Genomic DNA, 26,439 nt, shown 5'->3' on the forward strand with positions numbered 1-26,439 from the left:
GCAGCTCAGGACAGACGGGCGACTCCGGCAGCTCAGGACAGACGGGCGACTCCGGCAGCTCAGGACAGACGGGCGACTCCGGGCAGCTCAGGACAGACGGGCGACTCCGGCAGCTCAGGACAGACGGGAGACTCCGGCAGCTGAGGACAGACGGCAGACTCCAGCAGGTCAGGACAGACGGGAGACTCCGGCAGCTCAGGACAGAGCGGCTGTGCATTTGCAATATGTTTCAATGGGCGTTTATCATCACGAATTTGTCATGCTCAAAAATACTGCAGAAATGCAAAATTGACTGGCATGATGAACTCGGGATGGCCGGGCAGTGATTCTGGTTCCTCTCCATCGCTCGTTGGGGTTGATTTCAGAATGTCACTTTGGTGATGGTACCTCACTGTTTAAACATATTGCAAATAGACAAAAGTCACCAGCAAGTCACCGTCCATCAGTCAATTAGATATCATTCTGACACCAAACTGATACAAACTGACACCACACCCACTTTTTCCAACTCGTTTAGAAGCCAACTATCACATATTTCAGAGCTGGCCCAAAATTCACAGCGCCTTCTGTTCTAACCACAATAAAAACGTAAAACACGTAGTTACGTTCTAGCTGTGGGTCCAGTTCTGACATTATGTGTAGGCCTAGCTGAGGCGACCCCGAATCCCAAGTTCCGGCTTGATAGGTCATTTGGTGCACGAGCAAGACCTTAATTGGTGCTGAAAATCCACTTTTTTCCATGCCTTGCTACGGGGTCCTTGAATGAGCTATCGGACAGAAACGTTGGGGTCTCTATGGTCCGAGGCGGTTGCAATGCACCTAGTCTTGCGGCTCTGGGACATTTCTAAATGTCGTCATTTTCGTGATGTAAAAATGAATTGAAGTCATTGCAAATGTACGAGGCTGTTTCTCGGTCCGAGAACCTTCTAGAGCCACATAACTCAACACGCACTATCAACCGGAGCTCTAGGTCTGACGGTTCTTTAATAGTTCGAACAAAGTTAACTATTGCTGGCTCTGTTTGTCTCGACACACCCCACTGTGTCCCTCTTTCCAAGCTGTGTGTGTGTGATTTAGTTTTTCTTGGACATTTTATGGGAGACATGACTGATTTACATTTCATGAGGGTTGCCTAATCGCACATATGAAGTTTTGGAAAGATCTGACTTTTTTAACCCTTCGAAACAGCCCCTGTGACACCAATTATGGCACTTCCGGTTGACACAGGAAGATAAACGTAAACGCATATCCTCATTGGAGTATGATTTTACAGAATCCTGAGTTAAGTATATACGTTAAGAACTGACTGATTTACACAGGGTTGAATTCACTATTTCTATCAAACATCAGTTTGGGTATGGAAAACACTTTTAGGGTGATTTTAACCACTTCCGTTTGCTTCAGGAAGCTTAGAATCAACACAGGTAACTCTCATAGTGGCCTGATGGATTGCCATTGAAGACATGTTCATAAGGCAATATTAACCCACATAGGCTCTAGGTTGAATTTAGGGGAGCAGGCAATGTTTTCCTATAAGGAGAGATGTCATTGTAAGCTGTGAGATAAAAAACAAACATATTTTTCTGTTAAGGGTTAATGCCACACGGTGAAGGTTAGGCTTGCACAGAACGGGAGGACCTCCGGTTTACACAGGACGCGAAGACATATCCTCCTTGGGGTAGGCAATTATAGAATATTGAGTTTTAAGTATTTACGTTAAGAACTGACTTATTTACGGAGGGTTTAGTGTGTGTGTGTGTTATCACAGAAATCTCGCAGAGCTCCGAAGCAGGCATTAAAAAGATTCGCATGAACACGCTGCAACTGGATTTGTAACTGTTAAAAAAATATATTTTTGAACATCACCAATTTGACATTGTACGATTTCTCTTGAATGACGATAGATTAAATGGCTGGTTCTTAGCCTCTGGAAATGCATAGCGCCAAATTGAAATAATATGCGATAAAACTCAAACTTTCATTAAGGTATGAAAGCATAGGGGAATGTCCAATTCCAGCTCCCATATTGGAATTCCCATGGCTTCCACAATGTGTCAACAGTCTTTGTTCTTGGCTTCAAGCTTGTAACTTCAATAACGAGTAATAAATATGAGTTTTAGTACAACGACACCAGTTTGGAAATCTGTGTTTGCGTGTGCAATGAGGATGATGCGCACCTGCTAATATTGCTTTCCTATTGAACATACAGTGCCTTGCGAAAGTATTCGGCCACCTTGAACTTTGCGACCTTTTGCCACATTTCAAGCTTCAAACATAAAGGTATAAAACTGTGTTTTTTTGTGAAGAATCAACAACAAGTGGGACACAATCATGAAGTGGAACGACATTTATTGGATATTTCAATCTTTTTTAACAAATCAAAAACTGAAAAATTGGGCGTGCAAAATTATTCAGCCCCTTTACTTTCAGTGCAGCAAACTCTCTCCAGAAGTTCAGTGAGGATCTCTAAATGATCCAATGTTGACCTAAATGACTAATGATGATAAATACAATCCACCTGTGTGTAATCAAGTCTCCGTATAAATGCACCTGCACTGTGATAGTCTCAGAGGTCCGGAAAAAATATCAGTCTCTCGATGTGCAAAACTGATAGAGACATATCCCAAGTGACTTACAGCTGTAATCGCAGCAAAAGGTGGCGCTACAAAGTATTAACTTAATTAAGGGGGCTGAATAATTTTGCACGCCCAATTTTTCAGTTTTTGATTTGTTAAAAAAGTTTGAAATATCCAATAAATGTCGTTCCACTTCATGATTGTGCCCCACTTGTTGTTGATTCTTCACAAAAAATACAGTTTAATATCTTTATGTTTGAAGCCTGAAATGTGGCAAAAGGTCGCAAAGTTCAAGGGGCCGAATAAGCAAGGCACTGTACTTCTTTCCGTATGAAATATTATAGTTTAACTACACTTTAGGGTACCTGAGCACGAACTAGAAACGTACTTTGACTTGTCGAATCAAAGTTTAGGCGTAGATTTTCGGATTGCTTTCTCTGCATGTTGAACAATTGGATTACTCAAATTGATGGTGCCAACTAAATCGACTTTTTGGGATATGAAGAAGGATTTTATCTAACAAAATGACACTACATGTTATAGCTGGGACCCTTTGTATGACAAGTCAGAGGAAGATTTTCCAAAAGTGAATATTTAATGAAACCTATGATTGTGGAAAATGTTGATGTTCGGCACTGTCCTCAAACAATCTTATGGCATACTATCTTAGATTTTGCACTGACAACAGGACTGTTACCCACTCCCACGGATGGAAGATTGTGTTTACCAGGTTGGTACTGTCCGGTTTTTCAGCAAGTTTGATTTGCTGAAGGGTTACTGGGAAGTGCCTTTGTCATCAAGAGATTCCTTCGGGTCTTTTCTCCTATTCGGTCAGGAGTTGAGGCCTACGCAATGTTCCTGCTATGTTTTAGCGTCTAATGAATAGGGTGACCTCTGGCCTTGAAAGCTGTGCTGTTTATCTAGATGATGTGGTTGTTTTATAGTGACACTTGGGAGCGCGATCTTGTGCAGATACGGACTCTGTTTGAACATTTGGCTGAGGCCTGTCTCACTGTGAACTTTGCCAACTGAGTTTGCCCAGGCAACAGTGACCTACCTCGGCAGAGTGGTCGGGCAGGGTCGTGTTCTCCCGGTGCAGGCTAAAGTGGCCACTATCAATCTGTTTCCACCGCCCACCACCAAGAAGGAGCTGCAACGCTTCCTAGGTATGGTTTGGTACTTTCGGGGGTTTTGCTTCAACTTCTCCATGGTTGTAGCATCTCTGACTGATCTGTTGAAGGAGAGGGCTGATTTAATCTGGTCTTCCTGCTGTCAGAGTGCTTTTGAAAATGTGAAACTGCTTCTTAGTTCTGACCCTGTGTTGGCTGCCCCATGATTTGAACTGCCTTCTACCTATATGTGGATACAAGTAACGTAGGGGCAGGTGTAGTGTTGCTTCAAGCAGATGGGGGTGTTGAACATCCTGTTAGTTATTTCTCCTGAAGGTTTAACTATTCAGTGGGGGAGAAAGAGGCCCTTGCTTTAATCTGGGCATTGAAGCATATTGAGGTATGTGTGTGGTCCCTATTGTGGTTTACACTGACCACAACCCACTTACTTTCCTGCACACCATGCTTTGCCTAAAAAGCAGGATTATGCGCTGGTGTTTGTTCCTGCAGGCGTTTGTATGTACGACATGTAGAAAGTGTGGATAATGTGCTTTAACGTGCACCGATTTTGTCGATCTTCGGACGCCTTTGTTGTTTGTTTTTATTTTCGGTTGGTGGTCTTTACAGGGTTTATTTTGTCCTTCCTGTTGCTCTGGCTTCTGCTCTCCTGTCACTTGGTCTCAATTTCTTTCTCTTAAATTGTTGCTTCCAGGTACCGTGGTTGCTGAGGTTGGTTGGGGTCAGGTGATTTGGTTGGGTTGGTATCATGGGCATACGGTGGGCCTCTTACCTTTATGGTTTGTATACTATTTTGTGTCTGAACCGTTATGGTTTTTGATCAGTTGTATTGGTGTATTTGTGTGGTTGTGGGTTTTGTTTTCAGGTCTTTGTTAGTTCCTGCTTTTCATAGAAGTGGGTGTTATACCCCCCTCGGTTTCCCTGCCTCCTTCTCTGTGTTTATATTTGCCGATTGGGGACAGGTGGAGCTGATTGGGTCGTTAAGGAGAAAGTTGCACCTGGGTTTGGGATCAACTAGGTGATAAAAGGTCCTGGTGCCCAGTCCTGCCTCTCTCTCTCACTCCACAAGTACCATTTTGTTTTGTGATCTGGTTGATTTGTTTTTGATTAGGTGCACCATTAACACTTACAGACATTCATCCATGCATCTCCATTACATCCCTCACAAGTTAGTTTTCTTGTTCAAATCAAGGCTAAGCACTATGCCTCCCTCAACAGTCATATGTAGAACAACATCCCTTATTGTACAAGTAATATCCATAATATCCCTCCCAGGAACACTGTACATCTGACTCAGATACGATACTCCCCATCACTTTATTAGCACAGTTAGCGAAAACCCTTGCCAAAATCTTATCAGTATTCCGTGACCTTAAAGGCCTCAAATTTTCCAGCTTCTCCCTGCTCCATTGGTTTTATAATATTTAACAATCCTGTGGACAATGATTCAGGAACTATCTGTGCCTGTTCCATGTACACGTCCAACAATACAGGTGCTAAAATATCCACAAATTGATGATTAAACTCACTTTTCAGCCCATATGATCCCAGACTTTTTATCCAATTACTGGCCAAGATGTCCTCCAATATCTCCTTAATCGTCATATCTTTGCCATACATTTTTCGTTCAGCATCAGGTAATTTAGCATCAATAAAACCTAAAACCTCACTACAGCCTTGATTTCCCCCCCCCCCCGCCCACATTGCCCCCATACATGCACTCTTTTCAATGTTATGTACAGCAGCCTGAGCATTCATAAAGCCTGCCACATCATAACCCTACACCCTGTCAACTTTTTCCAGCTCAATGTCAATTCATTTATTCAAAGCTATCCGCTCCCTCTTTAAAAGAAAATCCGTCCATCTTGCGTCGTCAACACTCAACCCTCTAATCTTCTCTTTTAGACCATCCCACCACAATCCAATATTAACACATTTAAAACCACTCAACATTTCTCTGTTTAATACAATCGGCAATCATATCAATATATTTTTCTTCTTTTAGTAGCTCAGCATTCAAACACCATACACCACCCCCTCTAGTAGGCACACTATGACCCAGCAGGAGCCCAAGAACGGCATAATCACATAAAATATTTAAATGATACCTAATCTTGAGAACATATTGCACCACATTTACAGCCGCTGAACAATAATCAATGCGGCTTTGCCCGAGACCTTTTTAAAACAACCTGCCTCCTCAAGAAAGCTCTTTCACCTGGATGCATACCCTGACATACATCACTCAACGATCCTTCATTACCCCCAGCAAGTCAGGCCTAGACAGATCAGAGCACAACAATGCACTCCTTTATGTGTCCAGTTTAGTCAAACGAACGTTAAAAATCCCCCAACCAATGTACAGGTACCCACACAATGTCATGTATAGCGCACTCATTTTGGAAGTTATCATTCTGACATTTTGCACAAGTACTGTTGCCCTCTTGTATTTTTCACTGAAATTGTCCACATCATCCTATCTGAATGTTTGTTTTATCTTGTTCATTTTAAAGATGATGATACAAAAAACAATAACGTATGTTTTTTTAAATTATTTTAGCTAAACCAGATCTATTGTGTTATATTCTCCTACATTCAATTCACATGTACACACACTTCAGAGTGTTTTCTTTCAAATGGTACCAAGAATATGAATATCCGTGGTTCTGTGCCTCAGCTACAGGCTGTTAGATTTGGGTATGTCTTCAGGCGGAAATTGCACAAAGTAGGGGGGGAGCTGTAAGAGGTTTTAATTAAAATAGCAATCCCACAAGTCCTCTCCAGTCACTTTCTTACTCCATCCACCATACTGTCAGGCCAGTGTCTCTTGAAGGCATGAAATAACCTGAAGTAGGCTTACTGTCTGGTCTAACTTTTCCATATCTCTTAGTCTTATTAATATTGACAGATATAACGCTCACCATGAGTAGGAGTATGATGTTTATTGTTTCCATCATCAAGACCCAGTCTTTTTCTTCTTGACCAGCCTCCTTTCCTTCGCTTCTTTCCTCACTCTTTGGACTTCATCTGAGTCCTTACTCTTCGAGGATTCACCCTTCACCTCCATAGTTTTAGGACTAGCGTCAGATATAAAACGTTCATGATCAACACCCCCTGCACCTTCAGACAGATCCGTGGCCGACACTCCTCCTCCACCCTCCGGCTCATTTCCATGCTAGACCCGATTCCATCTGCCACAGTAGATTCATCACCCTCTTCTCCTTCACCATCCTGGCCTCCTTTTTCTCCCTCCCGTCCTCTCCTCCGTCACACTCTCTTCTAACACTACCTTCTGTTGTTTCATGTCATCACCGTCTGTTGGCCTAGTACACGTGCAGTGGATGCCTCTCTCACCACACCCATTGCAAGGTCTTCCCACTTTCGCGATGCACTCTCGCATAATGCCCTTGATTTCTGCAACGCCGTCATAAAAACATCATGGCAATTCCGGACTACGTGGCCAGGCTGAATACAAATTCGGCACACTTTAACTTGCCTGTCGTGTATCACATGGAATTATTCATCCCCCTCCAACATCACGAACTTTGCAGAATACCGTAGTGAGTGCATCACGTCTGAGAACCGGACCTTGCAGAATCTTGTAACATCTGCTATCTCCGTTACCAGCCAAAATTTCTTCTAAATCAGAAACCGCCGACACACCCCATCCTTCCAATTTGGCAACAATAGCATCATCGCTAATATACACTGAAATTAATGAAGGACGCCACCAGTTCATCCGATGAAATGTCCCTCGCCATTACCGTACACGATTTGATTTTCAGTCCATCCATCAGTTACTCCTTCCCATGGACATTCGACATCGTTATCTCGTACTCCTGATCCCCCTTGCATCTGCACCCTGTCACTGCTCAGCATGCCTTCTCTATCCCTCGCAGCAATTCCATTGTTAGTTTACGATTCCCAGTGATATCCACCTCCACAATACAAGCTCTATCATAGGATTTCTCCCTCGACGTTGGGGCACCATGATTATTTACTTCATGTCCTGCACTCTTTCAGTTTCCTCGCGATGGTCATAGAAGCCATTGTAATCCATCCGGTTATACAGAGACCTTTCCCCCAACAACATAAGCTAGTGAAAATCAACTCAGCTAGTAATAAAAAACAATTCTAACAAATTCAAGCAAATTGCCAACCAAAATATATATACCAAAAAGCAGCGAACAATTCCCTGTCCTACAAAACCAATTTGCCTGCAAAAACGTCTTCAATCACTGACCCTGCTTAGCTTCCAAGATCATATGAGATCGCATACCAGGCTAGCAGGCCACCCCAGCTAGCAGACAACACAAAACTGAAGACACTGGGAGGAGCTAAGGGAAGACAAAATGATATACAGGAGAGGGGAAATGTAACACAGAACAAGCAAAAAAGAAAAACAAAATATAAATTAAGAAAGAAAGAAAGGAAAAGGAGCAGCGGGCCTGTAGTCTACCACCGAGACCACCTCCTTACCCATGACAAAATAAAATAATTGTGCAACAGAACAACAATAATACACTTAACAAAATAACTCCGGCCTATGATCGCCTCTCCGATCAAATGCAGCAACTGTCATAGAAAATACACAGAACAGATTATTAATATTACTATTATTTAAGTGTCGTGACATTTCCCTTTAAAACAGCTCATTTATATTTGTGCAACATTTATACACATAAAAACAGCATTTTAATATTACATTTAAATTGTTAGTCTGTTAAAAACAATAGAAACAACCATGAATAAATGTATTTTTTCTTGTAAAACATCCCATCTGTAAAAGCCATTTACATTGTGTACAAATGATTTAACAAAAATAAATGTTTAAATACAAACTTTGTTTAAAAAAGTGCTATTCCGAATTCAATAACCGTCCTGTCCTTCGGGGCCCAGAGGAGATCCCTCCCCTAGGCGCATCGCCCTAGGCGCCGCAGCGCTGTCAGGCCGGGACCTTGGGTGTTTTGGGGAACCCTTCGCCTTGGGTTGAGGCCCCCTTCTGTACCACCCCAGGTCTACCGTGGCTACCATGGCCACTGCCTGGGGGTGGACACGACTCGTTTTGCTACCAGCAGGTTGTGGGAGGACCACAGTGCTTCCTTCTACAGGCCCCTGGCAGCTCTGCACTCCCAGAGCAAGTGCCTCACCGACTCCTCTTGGCCGCAGCCTGGTCGGGTGTCCTCCTCCTCATAACGGCCCTGACCTGGAGGATCTCGTGGATGACAATCCAGGACAAGTCCCATTGACGGTTCAGAAGAGTCGGATGGGCCACGTTGCGCCAAACCACTGTGGGCTCGCCTGTAGCAAGCCTGTGCACTGGACACACTGGTTCCCGCTCCTGCAAAAGAGAAAGAAGCGCACGATGTATAGCTCAAACGGTTACTGCCTCTTTTTCCAGTTAAAAATGTCTTCACCTCTGGAGCTGGGTATAGTGTGCAGGGAGTAGGAAAGAGACTGGGGCTTGCAGGTCGACTGGGATCAGCCTCAGGGTTCTAAGGTAAGACCCCAGCCAGAACTGCGTGAGGGCCTGGGTCTTGTTGTTGACCGGGGAGGTGGCAAGAGTCAGATGTAACGCTGTGTCGCGGCTGCCCAGGAACAAGTAGAGGTCAGGCAAGCCTTTCCCTCCCCCTTGGACCTGGGCCTCTTGACCACCTGCCTCTCAGCCTCTCCCACTTTCTTCCCCACAGGAAGTAAAACTGCATCTGTTCCAGTGCTAAAAGAGTTATTCGTGGGGGGATAAAAACAGAACTGATAAAAATCGAGTTTCTGTCTTACTGTCCCCATGATCCCACTTCATTTGCCGCTTCCTCCTCCCTCCCTGTCAAACTTTCCCCCAGTACCCTTATGTAGGTCATTTGAACAGTCAGTGGTAGTCTGGTTAAGTCTGGGTCTGCCCATGGTTCGAAAAAATGGGCTTCTGTTTTGTCTCTGTACAGTCTCGCCCCAGAGGCTCGTCCGTACCAGTCTGTTCTGTCCAGGGTCCTGTCGACAGATAAAAGGTTGACGACGTCCATGTAAAAAACGCACTGGGTGGTCATCCTACCCCACTGATCTGTCGGTCCCTTCTCATGACCTGTGCCAGTGGTTCGATGCAGGCCACAAACAGAAGAGGAGATAACGGACAGCCCTGATAGACGCCGCAGTGTACTCCCACTGCTTTTGGTAAAGCCCATTTACAAGGATTTTGCTGGTGATATCCCCGTACAGCAGTCCCACCCAAGCTAAGAACCTGTCCGGGAAGCCCATTTTTTGCAGTACCTTGAAGAGGTACTGGTGCGAGGCTCGATCAAAATCTAAATTTAGGACTACAAGCTGTGTGTTTCTGTCTCTCGCATAACAGATGGCATCTCTGATCAGTACCAGGCTGTCCGTGATCTTCCTTTTGGGAACGGCACAGGTTTGGTCCGGGTGGATCACCTCCCCTAAAACAGAAGACATTCTGAGTGTTAGAACCTTAGTAAAAAGTTTACAGTCAAAATTTTAAAGGGGTAATCGGTCTCCAGTTTGTCTTGTGTAAAAGAGTCTCAATCCCTACTCTAAAACTGTCAGGTAGTTTGTCAAGTTGTTCAAAGTCAGTAACAACAGAAGTTTGCCGGCTAAGACATCCCAAAAGTTCAGACAAAACTCCAAGGGGAGGCTGTCCTCCCCTGGTGACTGACCCCTCTTAAAATGTTTCAGTCCTTTATCAATTTCTGTCATTGTCAGGTCTTTTGTCAGGTTGTTTGTGTTGAGTAAGGTCCTGTCAATGTATGTTAAAATGTTCCCCATGGTTTCTTCACACAAATATTTTACTCCAAACAGTTCCCCATAAACATCCTCGACTACTTCTTTTATTCCCTCTATCTTTTTTTAAAACCCATCTTTGCTTTTAATCCTGTCATCGTCCTACCCTTTCTAACTATTTTCTTAAAGTGCCTCGTACACTTCTCCCATTCTAATTCCCCCTCCTTACTTCTTAAAATAACCCCCTACTTTTCTGTTTTGCTAAAAATGCCATTTCCTTTAATTTCATGGTTAAAATCAAAAGACATCAAATGATTGAAAGGTTTTATTAAACTCTCAGCAAAAAAAACATACGCATAATAAAACAAACCACCACAAATACTCACAACAAGGCATTTAAATCACAAAACAAACGAAACCCCAAAATTATAACCCAGGGGAGCACCGTCCCTTCCTTAGGCGGCCCGCTAGGACATGGGTTGCCACCTTGTAGTCTGCGCACAATAGTGTAATGGGTCTGTAGTTCCCTAGGTTATCCCTTTCCCCTTTCTTGAAAAGCAGTGTCAAGACCCCAGAAGCCCTGAATCATACACTCCTTTTTTTCCCGAACGAAAATCTCTGCCCAAAATTTCCCAAAAGGTAACATAAAACTCCCGAGGATGCCTATCGTAACCTGGAACCTTGTCGGTTGGTAAAACCCACAAAGCAGCCTCAACCTCCGCAAGCTCGAAAGGGCGGTCAAGATCAGAGGCTGCCTCTGGGGGAACCGTTTCCTTCAAAAACCCTAAGAAGACATGTTCTGTTGAACCATCTATGTCCTTCTCCCTAAAAGATTACTGGTAGGAGGACACTGCTTCCACCATGCCCTTGGGGTCAGAAATCATTCCCCCCCTACTGTTTGCAGCTGAGCAATACCTGCTTTGGCACGGTCAGCTTTAGCCTGTTTTAAAAAATATGAGCTGCTAGCCTCCCTAAACTCGAATTTGTCTCTTTGACACCTAAAGAGAAAGTCCCTAGCCTTCCCCTGAAAATACAGCCCCAACATACTTTTTAAAACCTCCATCCTCTCCACATCCCTCCCCTCACCCTTGTTCTCAGCTGACACCAAGGCAATCAGCTCCCCCTGAAGCCATTGAAAAACCTACCTATCTGTACGGGCCGTAGCGACACAATGCGAGATGGCCAGGGTGCGCACATTGCGCTTTACACACCCCCACCATTCGACTAGGGAACCAAAAAATGGCTTGAGGTCACCCAATATCTCATAATGGGATTTAAAAGCCTCCCTAAAAGAAAGATCTGCCAAAATGTGGGAGTTTAATTTCCAAAAACCTTCTACCGAGAACACTACCTGGGCTGGAGAAACAGTGACTTGCGAGACTGGCACAGATACAGTTAAAAAAATAATCCAATCTATAAGACTACAGGAACCCCTTGAGATTTCCCATGTCATACCCTCCTCCCCATTGGGGTCACTGACTCTGAAATAGTCCCTAAAATTAAAAAAATGTAACCACAGAAACCAAATAGGGTAGGCTAAAGTCTCCAGTGCTTTCGAAGGAGTCAATGAAATCCCCGCCCAAAACCACAGTTCGGTTAGTAACGCCAACATCTGGCAGGAAGAAAAAAATATATATTCCAACTCGAGGTTCAGCAGGTGCCCACTCCAGTCTGCATCAACCACTAAAACACTCCCCTGTTTGACAGAAAATAACCCCAAAAAAAAAAAACAGAAACATCCCCCATGTCCCTTAAGCATGTATTGTTTTAGGCCAATTCTGGCCTTTGAAGCTACCATCCTCTCATCGATAGAAACGTTCTGGGCAGGCTGAAAATAGGTCTTGCAGGCCTCAACGATGCTGGGGTGTCGTGGAAATTTCCTGTATTTACCAAATCATGAGAGCAAACCACACACAAGTCAGAGTTAGTTATCACGAAGTCCATCTTTAATTATATGAGCTCCATCACAACCCTGTGACTCTCAGATCAATTCAGTGTCTATAAATGAATTCTCTGAGAGTCCCTTACATATTGCAACTGAGATCCTTTATAGCAAAGACACACATATCCAGACAGCATTGGCCATAATTTATCGTTAAGCTTTGTCTCCTAAAACATGTTAATTTCTCAAACTCAGAACCATAAACAAATCCTCATATCAACAGGCATATATCAAATCCACCCTATCTTGACAAGATCACAGAGACACATTGACTGGCACACAGACATTGTGGAGCCAAGAAATATACGCTTGACCTCTCCCCTCTCTCCAGCCCACGTAACTTAGTCCTGACAATTAACAGATAACTGCAAACCCGGCCACAGTTTTATACAAAAATAAACATTCTGATGAGAAGTAACTTATGAACATATGATGAATATAAAACATCTTACCTATGTTACCAACTAATTCTGATTATTCCCCAACAGGGGTAGAGGTGTTTTATTTTGCAGAGCCTATCAAACCTTGCTATGCCTCTCTTCTTCTCGGTCACTGATATGAAGCGCCCGTGAGATTGTCAGAAACCTTTTGCATAATATGACAGTGAAGGGAAATGGCAGTAGAGGGGAGCAGTTTTCCAGTAGTCTTTCAGGGTTTTTAGCTTCACAAGATCCATGTAAATGACCATTGACATGAAAAAAGAAACATCTGACATGGAAATGGGCTTCCATCCCTCTTTCTTGCCTCTCAGACAGGAGCCACCTCCATCCCAAAGCCATTCACCCCTTCCAGATAACTGTTCGGCAGGGCTGGAAAAGGAGTCCACACAGTTTGGTACCTGTCAACCAGACCATGGCAAGCCATTAGCCCGGTGATAGCGCCTGCACTGCTATCCCCTCCTGACCCTAAATCTATGTTAAAATCCCCTCCTATCACCAAGTGCCAATTTGTAACACACAGGGGCGTCAGACAGTACACCATCTCCCTCCTGTCTGCCGCCACCTGTGGCCCATACACCACCACTAACCTATATCTAATATTCCTATATGTGATATCCACCCCCAAAACCCTCCCCTGCATTACAACAAAAGTGCCCTCTACCTTCACCTCCCTATTTCCAAACAAAATCCCTACCCCTGTCGAGTGCACCCCACCTATACCCCAAACTGACTCCCCCTTGTCCCATTCCCTACTAAACCTTTTGACATCCCCTCCATCCCTCAGGTGAACCTCCTGCAAAAAACAAACATCAAAACCCACCCCTTCCAAAAAACTAAACACCACCAAACAAATCCCTCAATCCCCTTACATTTCAACTAAACAATTTAATAGAACAATTCATTTAATAATTAACAACAAAACCCTCAACAAATAAATGCAAAAACAAACAAAAAACAGGAGACTCATCCGATGCTCCCCTGGTCCATCTCCACCGGCGGGGACGTCTTCTCCTCTACTGACGCCCCCCGTCCTCCTCCATCTCTCGAACCCAGGATGCAGGCAGTGTGTTCGGCCGAGTGCCCTGCATCCTGGCTTCCTCCCCACCACCCTCCAACCCCCCCTCCATGTATGCCTCGGGGCTGAGTGTAGGGGATCTCATCTCCACAAACAGAAGTTGAGATCCCCCCTCCGACAAACCGCCCCCAGACCCCTCCACTAAATTGTGAGGGGCTGAGGCAAACAGGGAGGCCACGGGTGCTCCCGGAACCCACTCTTCCAAGTTTGATGGCTGTGGATTAAAAGAAGATCACAGACACACAGAGGCACAGCGGCAGAGAGACAGAGAGAGAGAGAGACAACACACACACACACACAATCCTGGCCAAATATTGTTTTTTTTTATTATTTTTTGTTTTTTTAAAGTAAAATGGCGGGAAACGGGGGACCCCATTGAAGGGCGCTTCGCCCTTTTTTCAGTTTCAATGTTTCTTTCCTTCTCTTCTTCTGCTAGCTAGCTAGCTAGCTGTTTACATAGCTTTGTGAATGAGTATTTTTCCTTGACACCGGGAGAAAAGTGTTGCACCGTTCCCGGAGGTACTGCAATACCGGGTCGATGCGTGGAGCGGACGGAGCAAGCACCATTTCCGACTCCCTGTTCGAAAAATCCATTTAATATGTAGTCCCCCAATGGGGGACGTATCAGATATTAAACTGATAAGAACAGATTTTTTATTTTTTTTAAATATTTTATTACGTTCCATACCATTCATTCTTTACAAAAAACATAATTCTCATTCAAACTCAAACAATGATATATTTTTTAACAAACACAAACCCCAAAACAAAAACCTCAGGGGAGCATCTTCCCGTCATCCTACAAACTACCTTTCCCTATCTCCCTGTCATAATCTATCCCCTTACAAATCTAAATCGCACCCAGCCCTAAACCCCCCTTCCACCTCTCCCGGGCAGCATGCTGCCCCCACTTCCTCTCCTCTCTCTTCATCCTCCCTCTTAAATCTCCTTCCACCCTCCTCACTATTCCTTCCACCCCCCAATCTCTCCCTGTCTTGACAAAGTTCTGCCTGGCTTCCCAAAGCCCCTGTTTAAAGAGACTTATGAGAAGCCAGAGCAGAAACCTATCCCTATTCGTACCTCTTGTTCTCCCCACACCTCTTTCTAACCTTGCCCACGTCAACACAAAATCACCTCTTACCAATCCCAACAACACCCGTGCCCTAGCCCATACTACTCCGGAAAAGGCACAGTCCCAAAAGGCATGACGCACAGTCTCCTCCCTGCCACAAGCGGGTCTTGGACAGGTGGGGGATCGCGCCAAGCTATGCCGGTACATGATGGATCGTACCGGCACGCACTTGTGGAGGCTCAACCAATTCAGGTCCTTGAGCCTGTTGTCCAGGCCACACGCCTGCACTCCCTCCCAGACCCCTGCCGAGATGCCCGCTACAGGCGCCGGACTCCCTGCCTGTCTGACCTCCTCGTACAGGTGCCTGTGATCTAAACCTACTCGGGCAACTTCAATCTCGGGTGCGCACGCAGCCACTTGGCCGCATGACCAAAGTGCCACCGCAGCTGTTCTGCCCGAGGACCCGTGTTAGATCACACCATTACGCTTCTCGCCTATATCACTGGATGAGCAAGCTCCGTCAACAAGAACGAAACAAAAATTGCATCCAGCTTGAGGGGGAAATGTGGTATCCCCCTACCTCCCTCCCCGATGGGACAGAGCATGCGAGCCCTGGCGACCCACTCGTACCTGCCACCCCACATGAACTGAAACACAAGCCTCACTAGATGCCTCCTCAGACAAGCAGGCAATGGGTAGATGTACGCCAAGTACAAAAGAGATGGCAATACATCCACCTTTAGGACCAAGACCTAGCCTTCCACATTGCCAGCATTCCACATTGCCATACCCATGTTCCAGTTCAGCATCGCTGAGCCAGAGGTCTCAAAATGGACCCCGAGAATTCTCAGGGCCCCCTCACAGAGAGAGAACCCCCGGGCACATCCGTCCTGCCGCGCCATCTTCCGAAAAATTTAACAGAAGACTTTGCGTGGTTCAGAACCGCTCCCGACGATCGGGTGAAGTCCCCAATAATGGCAAGGGACCTTGTCAGGCACGAGTCCTTGCAAAGCAGCAAGGAAGTGTCATCGGCGTACTGCGTCAACTTGACGCGCAACCCACCGCTTCCAGGGATCAACAAGCCCTCCACCCCTGTGTCTGCCCTAATGGCAGCCCCCAGATGCTCCATGTACAGAACGAAGAGGAGAGCCGAGAGCGGGCATCCCTGCCTGACCCCTGACGCGAGGTCAAAAAAGTCACCCATGTGACCGTTTACGCTAACCCAGCACCCCGCTCCGACATATAAAGTACGGATCCATCCTATAAAATTCTCCCCAACCTACCTAACACCCTGTAAAGAAAGGATCTATTCACGCGATCAAATGTTTTCGCCTGATCTAGCGCTGCTACCATTAAAGGCAGCCCTCTTATCTTCTACCCAAGCGATGGAGTCCCTGACCAACTGCAGGTTCCACCTGATAGAGCGACCCTCTACCCCGCACGTCTGATCCTCATGGACGACGTAGGGAAGGGCGGTGCGCAACCGATCCAGTAGGACCTTTGCTAGAAACTTGTAGTCTACACACAGCATGGTCAATGGCCGCCAGTTGCCAAGGTCTGTGGCGTCCCCCTTCTTGTAAAGAAGTGACAGCACACCGATGGCCATTGATCCCCCCGGGACCCCCGTCTCAAGGATGGCCTTCAAGACTTCGAGGACCACCGGTCCGAGTATCCCCCAAAACTTGAGGTAAAATTCGGCCGGCAGCCCATCCATCCCAGGTACCTTCCCTTTTCCCATCCTCCTGAGGGCGCTCTCAACCTCTTCAAGGGAGATCTGAGCCTCCATCGCTTCTCTAATGTCCTCCGGCAATCGCCGGGACAAGTGTTCTAAAAACACACTTCCCTGCTCTACATCTACCTCTCTCTTCTTAACCTCTCTGGCCCACCCGGGACGCAACCGCACCCCCTGCCAACAATAAATGCAAATGCACTACGCCAAATGCTAATAGCACTCGTTAAAACTCAAACGTTCATTAAAACTCACATGCAGGGTAGTCAATTCAAGCTACACTCGTTGTGAGTCTAGCCAACGAGTCAGATTTGTAAAATGCTTTTCGGCTAAAGCATGAGAAGCTATTATCTTATAACAGGCAACACCCCGAAATCCCAGAAGGGGACGTAAACAAAGGAATTAGCGTATCCGGCGCTACACAAAACGCAGAAATAAAATATAAAACATTCATTACCTTTGACGAGATTCTTTGTTGGCACTCCTATATGTCCCATAAACATCACAATTGGGTCTTTTTTTTCGATTAAATGGGTCCTTGTTTACCCAAAATGTCCATTTATGAAGACCGTCAGATCCAGGAAAAACACAGTTTTTAAACGCAACGGTTTTTTTAAATTGAAAAAGTTGCCTATAAACTTTGACAAAACACTTCAAACTACTTCTGTAATCCAACTTTAGGTATTAGTAAACGTTAATAAACGATCAAATTGATCACGGAGCGATCTGTATTCAATAGGCACAAGTTTGGGAAACGTAGCCAACTTTTCCGGTTCCATTGTTCACAGCTATGGACCTGACAACCGGATGTGGCTATTACTCAGATGACCAAGGATTTAATTCAAACGAAATCACAACACTGGCAACATCGTGTGGAAGCTATAGGAACTGTAATCTCACCCTTAAGTATTTTTCCTTCCAATAGACAGAACATAGACTGGCGGATTGATTTTTTCTCCGTCGATTTAGTGACCAGGTTTTCTGGCGATTTGGACCACGGAACTCGTTCTGTTAATATCACAGACACCATTGAACCAGTTCTAGAAACTTCAGAGTGTTTTCTATGCACACATACTAATCATATGCATATACTATCTTCCTGGCATGAGTAGCAGGACGTTGAAATGTTGCGCGATTTTTAACAGAATGTTGAAAAAAGTAGCCCGATCTCTAAGAGGTTTTAAGAAACCTCGTAAATGGTTAGTGGTCACTCTGACCATCTCCTCCGGCTCTTTAGCTACACTACCATTTTCTTCCCTAACGCCATGCATTACCTTCCTACTCTGTCTGGCCCTAACCGACTTAAAGAACATAGCGGAACAAGTCTCATTATGTTCTAGAAAGCCATTATGCGCACGCTCCAGGAAAGCTCGAGCATTCCGCTCCTGCAGCTCCCTGAGCTGCGCCTTCAGGGCAGTGGATCTCTCCCAGTCGACCGACCCGCCGAGGTTGCCTGCCTCGTACTCGAGCTCGAGCAACCTTTGGATATGATCCACCTCCCTCCTTTCCTCCCTTTTTCTCCTCTTACAATATCCTATTATAAAGGCCCTAATCCTTACCTTAACTAAATCCCACCACCTAACATCCCCTCGCACATGGACCGGAGGCCATCAAGCTTCCGAAAGAAACCAAAAAAGGCGTCAACGAAAGCCTGCTCCTCCAGCACATCCCGATCTAACTTCCAGTACCACCTACCGAAGAGACAGACTGGCGACCCTACCTGCAGGAACACCCCGTCGTGGTCCGAAAAGAAAGCAGGCAACAGCCGCCCAGACAACTGACCCAAAGACCTGGATACAAAAATATAGTCGAGCCTCCGTGCAACCCCCCTGGAGTTGCGCCATGTAGGACCGGCCATTGTCGGAGTAATGTGCAGGCCACCATCAACCAGACCATGGCAAGCCATTAGCCCGGTGATAGCGCCTGCACTGCTATCCCCCCCCGCCCCGGTGATAGCGCCTGCACTGCTATCCCCCCCTATCCCTAAATCTATATTAAAATCACCTCCTATCACCAAGTGCCTATTTGTAACACACAGTGGCGTCAGACTGTCCACCATCTCCCTCCTGTCTGCCGCCACCTGTGGTCCATACACCACCACTAACCTATACCTACTATCCCTAAAAGTGACATCCACCCCCAAAACCCTCCCCTGCATGACTACAAAAGTGCCCTCTACCTTCACCTCCCTATTGCCAAACAAAATCCCCACCCCCGTTGAATGAACCCCACCTATACCCCAAACTGATTCCCCCTTATCCCACTCCCTCTTAAACCTCACAACATCCCCTCCATCCCTCAGGTGAACCTCCTGTAAAAAAACAAAAGTCAAATCCCACACCCTCTAAATAACTAAAAACCGCCCTTCTTTTAACCCTATCCCTCAACCCCCTTACATTTATACTAACAAAGGTAGTTTTATCCATAACTAAAACATCAAAATAAAACTACTAATAACAAAAAACAAAACAGGAGGCTCACCCGATGCTCCCCTGCTCCATCTCATCCGACAAGGATGCAAAAATGCTCCCCTCGTCTGATGAATACAGGTCCTCTACAGGCCCCCTGCTCGCACCCCACTAGAGACATCCTGTTTCCCCCTCCTCTATGACCCCCATGTCATCTACCCATGAAGCCGGGAAAGGGTCAGGGTTGGGGCGGAGGTTTCCGGCTCCCCTGAAACACCCTGCGACCCTCCATCCTCCGTAGGCAGAGATAGAGCGGAGGTCGTCATGTCCATCTCCACTAGGGGAAAAGGGAGAGATGAGTCCTGCGAGGACTGGGGGTTCACAGCACCGGCGTTGTCTTTAGCCCCCATCACACGCTTGCCCGCCCCCTCCCTTAAGTCCCCCACCTCATTCTCTTCATTAACCTTCCGCTTCTTCTTTTTTCCGACATAGGGGCCCTGTTCAGGCTCCTGGGTCCCCCCCCCCCCATCCCCGACTGACGGTTCCTTCACACCGGAGTGTGAGGCCCACTCCCCTGCTCTTGACCCCAACACTGAAAGGTTTCCCACCATTTCAACAAGGGCCCCTAGCCCCTCCACCCCATCCAGTGATGATCCCATCTCCTCCATTCCACCCCCGCCTCCTCCACCGCCGGCCTCTGCATAGCTGGCAGCTCTGACACCTCCTTCCCGGCCCTGCCACCTGGACTGGGCGTTGGTGAGGTTGGTCTCTCCTGCTCCTTCCTCTCTGGGTCCTTCCTCTCCAGTTGCTCCCCCACAGAATGTCCTCCTTGCTTCCTTCCTGCCGCTGCCTCGGCATATGACTGCCGACGGGACGGGCAGTCGCGGAACAGGTGCAGCCTACTACCACACCCATGGCACTCCTTTGGCTCCCTACAGTCCTTTGCCTCATGCTCTCCCGATTTGCAGAAACAACATTTTCCCTTACTGCAGGCAGCCGTGACGTGCCCATACTCCCTACACTTCTTGCAAAAGGGGGGTTGACGAGTGTAGAACAGCATCCCCCTGTCTGAGCCCAGTGAAAAGACCGCCGGGGGATGGAGGAAGCCTTCGAACCCTTCTTTATCCGGCCTCAGCAGTACCTGGAACTGGCGGCGACCATTCCAGAACCCCAACGAGTCCTTCACGTACCTTGCCCCCGACGTCACATCGCAATACCGGCCCAGGAACGCTCTTATCGCACTGTCCGCCACATGCGGATTGTACATATGTACATTTATCGTCCTGAAGTTGGTCTTTGCCAGGCACGTTATGTCAAAAAATGACAAAGGCCTCTCCCCAGCCGCCGCTTTCGCTCTGTCCATCACCACATCGCACATTCCTTCTGTGTGAGTCACGTCGTAAGCCTCTTCCATAGTGATGCCTTGGAGACAAATCACCTCTGGTATCCTCAATTTCAGGGCCCCCATCAGCACAGTTCTCCCAAATGTATCTCTTGGCATTCGTACTTCTTCCTCATTCTTCCAGGCAAACCGAATAGTGTTCTTTAGTCCGGCCTTCGGAACCGACAATGTGCTCCCACTACCAGCCATATCTGTATGGCTGTAGTTTAATTAGTTTTCAGAAATTTTGGGAAAAATTCCCCAAAAACTCTTAACGCCCACCGGCCTTCGACCTTTGACTCAGCGGGCTCTGGGGCATCTCAGTACCGAGCTTGATCTGAGCCAAAAGGCCGAGAAGCGATAACCCACAAATGGAACCCTGCAACCGCCGGGCCCCCGGGGGTCTCGACAGACCTCAGCGGGTTGGCAAAAGCCCCCCCCCCCCCCCCCCACGGCAACAGACAGGCAGGTGTTTTTGGGAAAAAGTCGCTAATGCGTCTTTAAGTCACTATCCTGGCCCACCTCTGTCAATTTCTCTTGAAACAAGATACCGGGCTCTGCAAGAAGCCAAGCCCCTCCAAAAATACGTTGAACTCGTGTAAGTATTCCTCTCCACTGAAGTCTTTAGTAAAAGGCGAAAGGCTTGTGCGTAACCAGAGTCGTATGGAAGTCAGAGGTCGGGGCCCGAGACACACTCTGTCCACTCTAGGCCGGGTTCCCGCGGGTGCTCCCGGAACCCACTCTTCCAAGTTTGAGGGCTGTGGATAAAAAGATGGTCAAAGACACAGAGGCGGCACAGAGACAGAGAGAGAGAGGGAGACAGAGACAGAGACAAAGACAGACAGAGAGAGAGAGACACACACACACTATCCTGGCCCCAATTTTTTTTTTTTTTTTACTAAAATGGCGGAAAACGGGGGACCCCATTGAAGGGCGCTTCGCCCTTCTTTCAGTTTGAATGTTTTTTTCCCTTCTCTTCTTCTGCTAGCTAGCTAGCTGTTTACATAGATTTGTGAATTTGTATTTTTCCTTGACAACGGGAGAAAAGTGTTGCACCGTTCCCGGAGGTACTGCAATACCGGGTCGATCAAATCAAATCAAATTTATTTATATAGCCCTTCGTACATCAGCTGATATCGCAAAGTGCTGTACAGAAACTCAGCCTAAAACCCCAAACAGCAAGCAATGCAGGTGTAGAAGCACGGTGGTTAGGAAAAACTCCCTAGAAAGGCCAAAACCTAGGAAGAAACCTAGAGAGGAACCAGGCTATGTGGGGTGGCCAGTCCTCTTCTGGTTGTGCCGGGTAGAGATTATAACAGAACATGGCCAAGATGTTCAAATGTTCATAAATGACCATCATGGTCGAATAATAATAAGGCAGAACAGTTGAAACTGGAGCAGCAGCACGGCCAGGTGGACTGGGGACAGCAAGGAGTCATCATGTCAGGTAGTCCTGGGGCATGGTCCTAGGGCTCAGGTCCTCCGAGAGAGAGAAAGAAAGAAAATTAGAGAACGCACACTTAGATTCACACAGGACACCGAATTGGACAGGAGAAGTACTCCAGATATAACAAACTGACCCCAGCCCCCCGACACATAAACTACTGCAGCATAAATACTGGAGGCTGAGACAGGAGGGGTCAGGATACACTGTGGCCCCATCCGAGGACATCCTGAGACAAAGCTGAGTATAGCCTGCAAAGATCTCCGCCATGGCACAACCCAAGCCAACCCAGACAGGATGACCACATCAGTGAATCAACCCACTCAGGTGACGCACCCCTTCCAGGGACGGCATGAGAGAGCCCCAGTAAGCCAGTGACTCAGCCCCTGTAATAGGGTTAGAGGCAGAGAATCCCAGTGGAAAGAGGGGAACCGGCCAGGCAGAGACGAGACAGCTGGACACCTGGGTCGATGCGTGGAGCGGACGGAGCAAGCCCCATTTCCGACTCCCTGTTCGAAAAATCCATTGGGGGACGTATCAGATATTAAACTGATAAGAACAGATTTTTTTTTATAGATAAAATAATTTATTACTCACAATGCCATACATTCATACAACTCAAAATCATACTTTTCTTTCAAACTCAAATAACGGCATTTTCAATTAACAAAGACCACACAAACCAAAACAAAAACTCAGGGGAGCATCGTCCCTCCCCGTCATACCTAACCAAATCCTTTCCCTATCTCCACGTCCCTAATCTAACTCTATCACTCCCAGCCCTAAACCCACCTTCCACCTCTCCCGTGCCGCATGCTGCCCCCACTTCCTCTCATCCAGCTTCATCCTCCCCCTTAAATCTCCTTCCACCCTCCTCACTATCCCTTCCACCCCCCAATCTCTCCCTGTCTTAACTAAATTCTGCCTGGCTTCCCACAGCCCCCGTTTAAAGAGACTCATGAGAAGCCAGAGCAGAAACCTGTCCCTATCCGTTCCCCTCGCTCTCCCTACGCCTCTCTCTAACCTAGCCCATGTCAACACAAAATCACTCCTAACCACACCTAGCAACACCCGTGCCCTAGCCCATACTAGTCCGGCAAAGGCACAGTCCCAAAAGGCATGGCGCACAGTCTCCTCCCTGCCACAAGCAGATCTTGGATAGGTGGGGGATCGCGCCAAACTATGCCAGTACATGATGGAACGTACCATTATGCTTCTCGCCTGATACGAGAAGAACACCCGCAGGAGGTACCCGGACGGGTGTATCACTGGATGAGCAAGCTCTGTCAACAGAAAGGAAACAAAAATTGCGTCCAGCTTGAGGGGGAGATGTGGTAACCCCTACCTCCCTCCCCGATGAGACAGAGCATGCGCGCCCTGGCGACCCACTCGTACCTGCCACCCCACATGAACTGAAACACAAGCCTCACTAGAGGCCTCCTCAGACAAGCCGGCAATGGGTAGATGTACGCCAAATACAAAAGAGATGGCAATACATCCACCTTTAGGACCAGGACCTTACCTATAAAAGACAAAGACCTAGCCTTCCACATTGCTAGCTTCTTCTGTACCACTGCGATACCCATGTTCCAGTTCAGGGTCGCTGAGCCAGAGGTCTCAAAATGGACCCAGAGAATCCTCAGGGCCCCGTCACAGAGAGATAACCCCCCAGGCACATCCGTCCTACCACGCCATCTTCCAAAAAACTTGACGGAAGACTTAATGTGATTAGGAACTGCACCCGACGCTCGGGTGAAATCCCCAATAATGGCAAGAGACCTTGTCAGGGACAAGTCCTTTCATAGCAGCAAGGAAGTGTCATCAGCGTACTGCGTCAACTTGACACGCAAACCACCGCTTCCAGGGATCAACAAGCCCTCCACCCCTGTGTCTGCCCTAATGGCAGCCCCCAGAGGCTCCATGTTCAAAACGAAAAGGAGAGCCGAGAGTGGGCATCCCTGCCTGACCCCAGACGAGAGGTCAAAAACGTCCCTCAAGTGACTGTTTACACTAACTCGGCACCCCGCTCCGACATATAATGTACGGATCCATCCTATGAATTTCTCCCCAGATCCTAATCCAACTAACACCCTGAATAGAAAGGATCTATTCACGCGATCAAAGGCTTTCGCCTGATCTAGCGCTGCTACCATCAAAGGCAGCCCTCTATCTTCAACCCAAGCGATGGAGTCCCTAATCAACTGTAGGTTCCATCTAATAGAGCCACTAACCTATACCTACTATCCCTAAATGTGACATCCACCCCTAAAACCCTCCCCTGCATTACAACAAAAGTGCCCTCTACCTTCACCTCCCGATTCCCAAACAAAATCCCTACTCCTGTCGAGTGCACCCCTTCTATACTCCAAAATGACTCTCCCTTATCCCACTCCCTCTTAAATCTAACGACATCCCCTATATCCCTCCAGTGAACCTCCTGTAAAAAACAAACATCAAAACCCACCCCCTCTAAAAAACTAAACACCACCCTCCTCTTAACAAAATCCCTCAAACCCCTTACATTTAAACTAAACAATTTAATAGAAATATTCATTAATTATTTACAACAACAAAAAAACTCAATAAATAAACCCAAACCAAAAACAGGAGGATCACCCGATGCTCCCATGCTCCATCACATCTGGCGGGGATGCCTTCTCCTCTCCTGACGTACCCCCGTCCTCCTCCATTTCCCCAACCCAGAATGCAGGTATGGTTTTAGGCCTTGAAGTGTCCTGCATCCTGGGTTCTCCACCAACACCCTCCATTTCTCCCTCCCTGAAAGCTTCCGGGCCGAGGCTCGGGGACCCCATCTCCTCAAAGAGGAGTTGAGAACCCCCAGCCAGACAGTCCCGAGCCCCTTCCAGGGATTCACTCTCCACCAAATCCTGAGGGGCAGAAGAAAACAATGAATTTAGAGAAACTTTTCCCTACCCCTCCCTCTCTTTGCTACCCCCTCCCCCCCTCCTCTTTCCGTCCCCCAGATCCATCCTCTTCTTCCCTCTCTTCCTCTGAGATGGCGGCAAAGGGGTGACCATGTCCTCCATCCCCGCCAGTCCCTCCACCATCTCCCTCATCTGTTCCACCAGATCACTCCCCCACTCCTTCCTTCCATCTTCCCCATCTGCTCCCGTCTTCTCTTCTCTCTTCTTTTCCTTCACCGTTCTGTCCTCTGTCTCCTGCCTCTCCACTCCCTCTCCTTCAGCTCCGTCCTTCTCAACCCTTTGCACCTCTTCTCCCGTTGCCTCCTTTTTCTCCTCCTCCTGTGCTTTTCTTTCTTCTGGGCCTGTTCTGGTGTCCGGGCCCCCTCTTCCTCCACCCCCTGCTCCCCCTCCAGCTGCAGCCGCGTACGACTTCTGGCGAGCTGGGCAATCCCGCCACAGGTGTGCTGATGAGCCACACCCGTGGCACACCTTGGGCTCGCCACAGTCCTTGGCCTCGTGCTCCACCGATCCACAAAATCTGCACTTCCTGATGTCACCGCACGAGGCCATGGTATGCCCGTAGGCCATACACCGCCTGCAGAAAGGAGGCTGACGGGCATAATGCAAAGTCCCCCCTGTCAGCCCCCAGGGAGAACATTGCTGGGGGATGGAGATAACCCCCCCAGGCCTTTGGGGTCTTCTTTAAGGAGAGCCTGGAAGCTTCTCCTCCCATTCCAGAATCCGAGAGAATCCCTGACAAGCCTTGCTGAGGAGACGTTTTCCATATATCTCCCCAGGAAGGCCCTCACATCTTCATCTTTTACGTGGGGGTTATACATATTTACAGTCACCACCCTGAAATTATTCTTGGCCAGGCTGGTGACTGCATGATGGCCCATCAGCTTCGCATCTCCCACTTCTTTTATCCTCTTCATCGTCTCCTCGTGCTGCTCTTCGGTGTAGAGGGTCACATCAAAACTCCCCTCCATCATGTTCCCTTGGAGACAGAAAACTTATTTTACTGTCAGCTTCAGGACTCCCATCAGAATACTTCTCCCAAAGCTCTCTCTTCCAAATGGCTCCATCTGCTTCTCCCTCCAAATAAATCGAATGGTATTCGCCTGGCCAATCCCGGGGATCATCCTGCTTGTTGAAGATCTTGCCATTTCTCCCAGGAAAAATGGTTTGTTCGAAAAACAAAATCTGGCCTTCTTCAAAAAAGAACCCGTTGAGAAAAAATAGCGTTGTAAAGACCAAGGAAATAATCCTAGTTCGACCACAACTTCGTACGCCCTCCGGCCTTCGGCTTTCAGCTAAGCGAGCTCTGGGGCACCGCAGTACCAAGCTTGGTCTTAGCCAAAAGGCCGAGAAGCGATAACCCAAAAATGAAACCTTGCAAGCGCAGGGCCCCCGGGGGTCTCGACAGACCTCAGCGGGTTGGCAAAAGCCGTCTCCTCCCTCCCTTCCCACCCACCGTCCTCGTCCCCCCCGCGCCCGGCGACAGACAGGCAGGTGTTTTTTGGAAAAAGTCGCTAATGCGTCTTTAAGTCACTATCCTGGCCCACCTCTGTCAATTTCTCTTGAAACAAGATACC

The 26,439-nt window shown here is 47.4% G+C and overlaps 3 pseudogenes; all 3 read right to left on the reverse strand.

Annotated features, from left to right (window-relative positions):
* Positions 1 to 14,383: 14,383 nt before the first annotated feature.
* Positions 14,384 to 14,557, reverse strand: LOC135539064 (U2 spliceosomal RNA; annotated as a pseudogene).
* Positions 14,558 to 21,029: 6,472 nt separating this feature from the next.
* On the reverse strand, positions 21,030 to 21,155 carry LOC135539062 (U5 spliceosomal RNA; annotated as a pseudogene).
* A 1,186-nt stretch (positions 21,156 to 22,341) lies between these two features.
* Positions 22,342 to 22,510, reverse strand: LOC135539055 (U2 spliceosomal RNA; annotated as a pseudogene).
* Between the last annotated feature and the right edge of the window lie 3,929 nt (positions 22,511 to 26,439).

This window comes from Oncorhynchus masou, unplaced genomic scaffold, assembly GCF_036934945.1.
Source record: "Oncorhynchus masou masou isolate Uvic2021 unplaced genomic scaffold, UVic_Omas_1.1 unplaced_scaffold_1366, whole genome shotgun sequence".
NCBI lineage: Eukaryota > Metazoa > Chordata > Actinopteri > Salmoniformes > Salmonidae > Oncorhynchus > Oncorhynchus masou.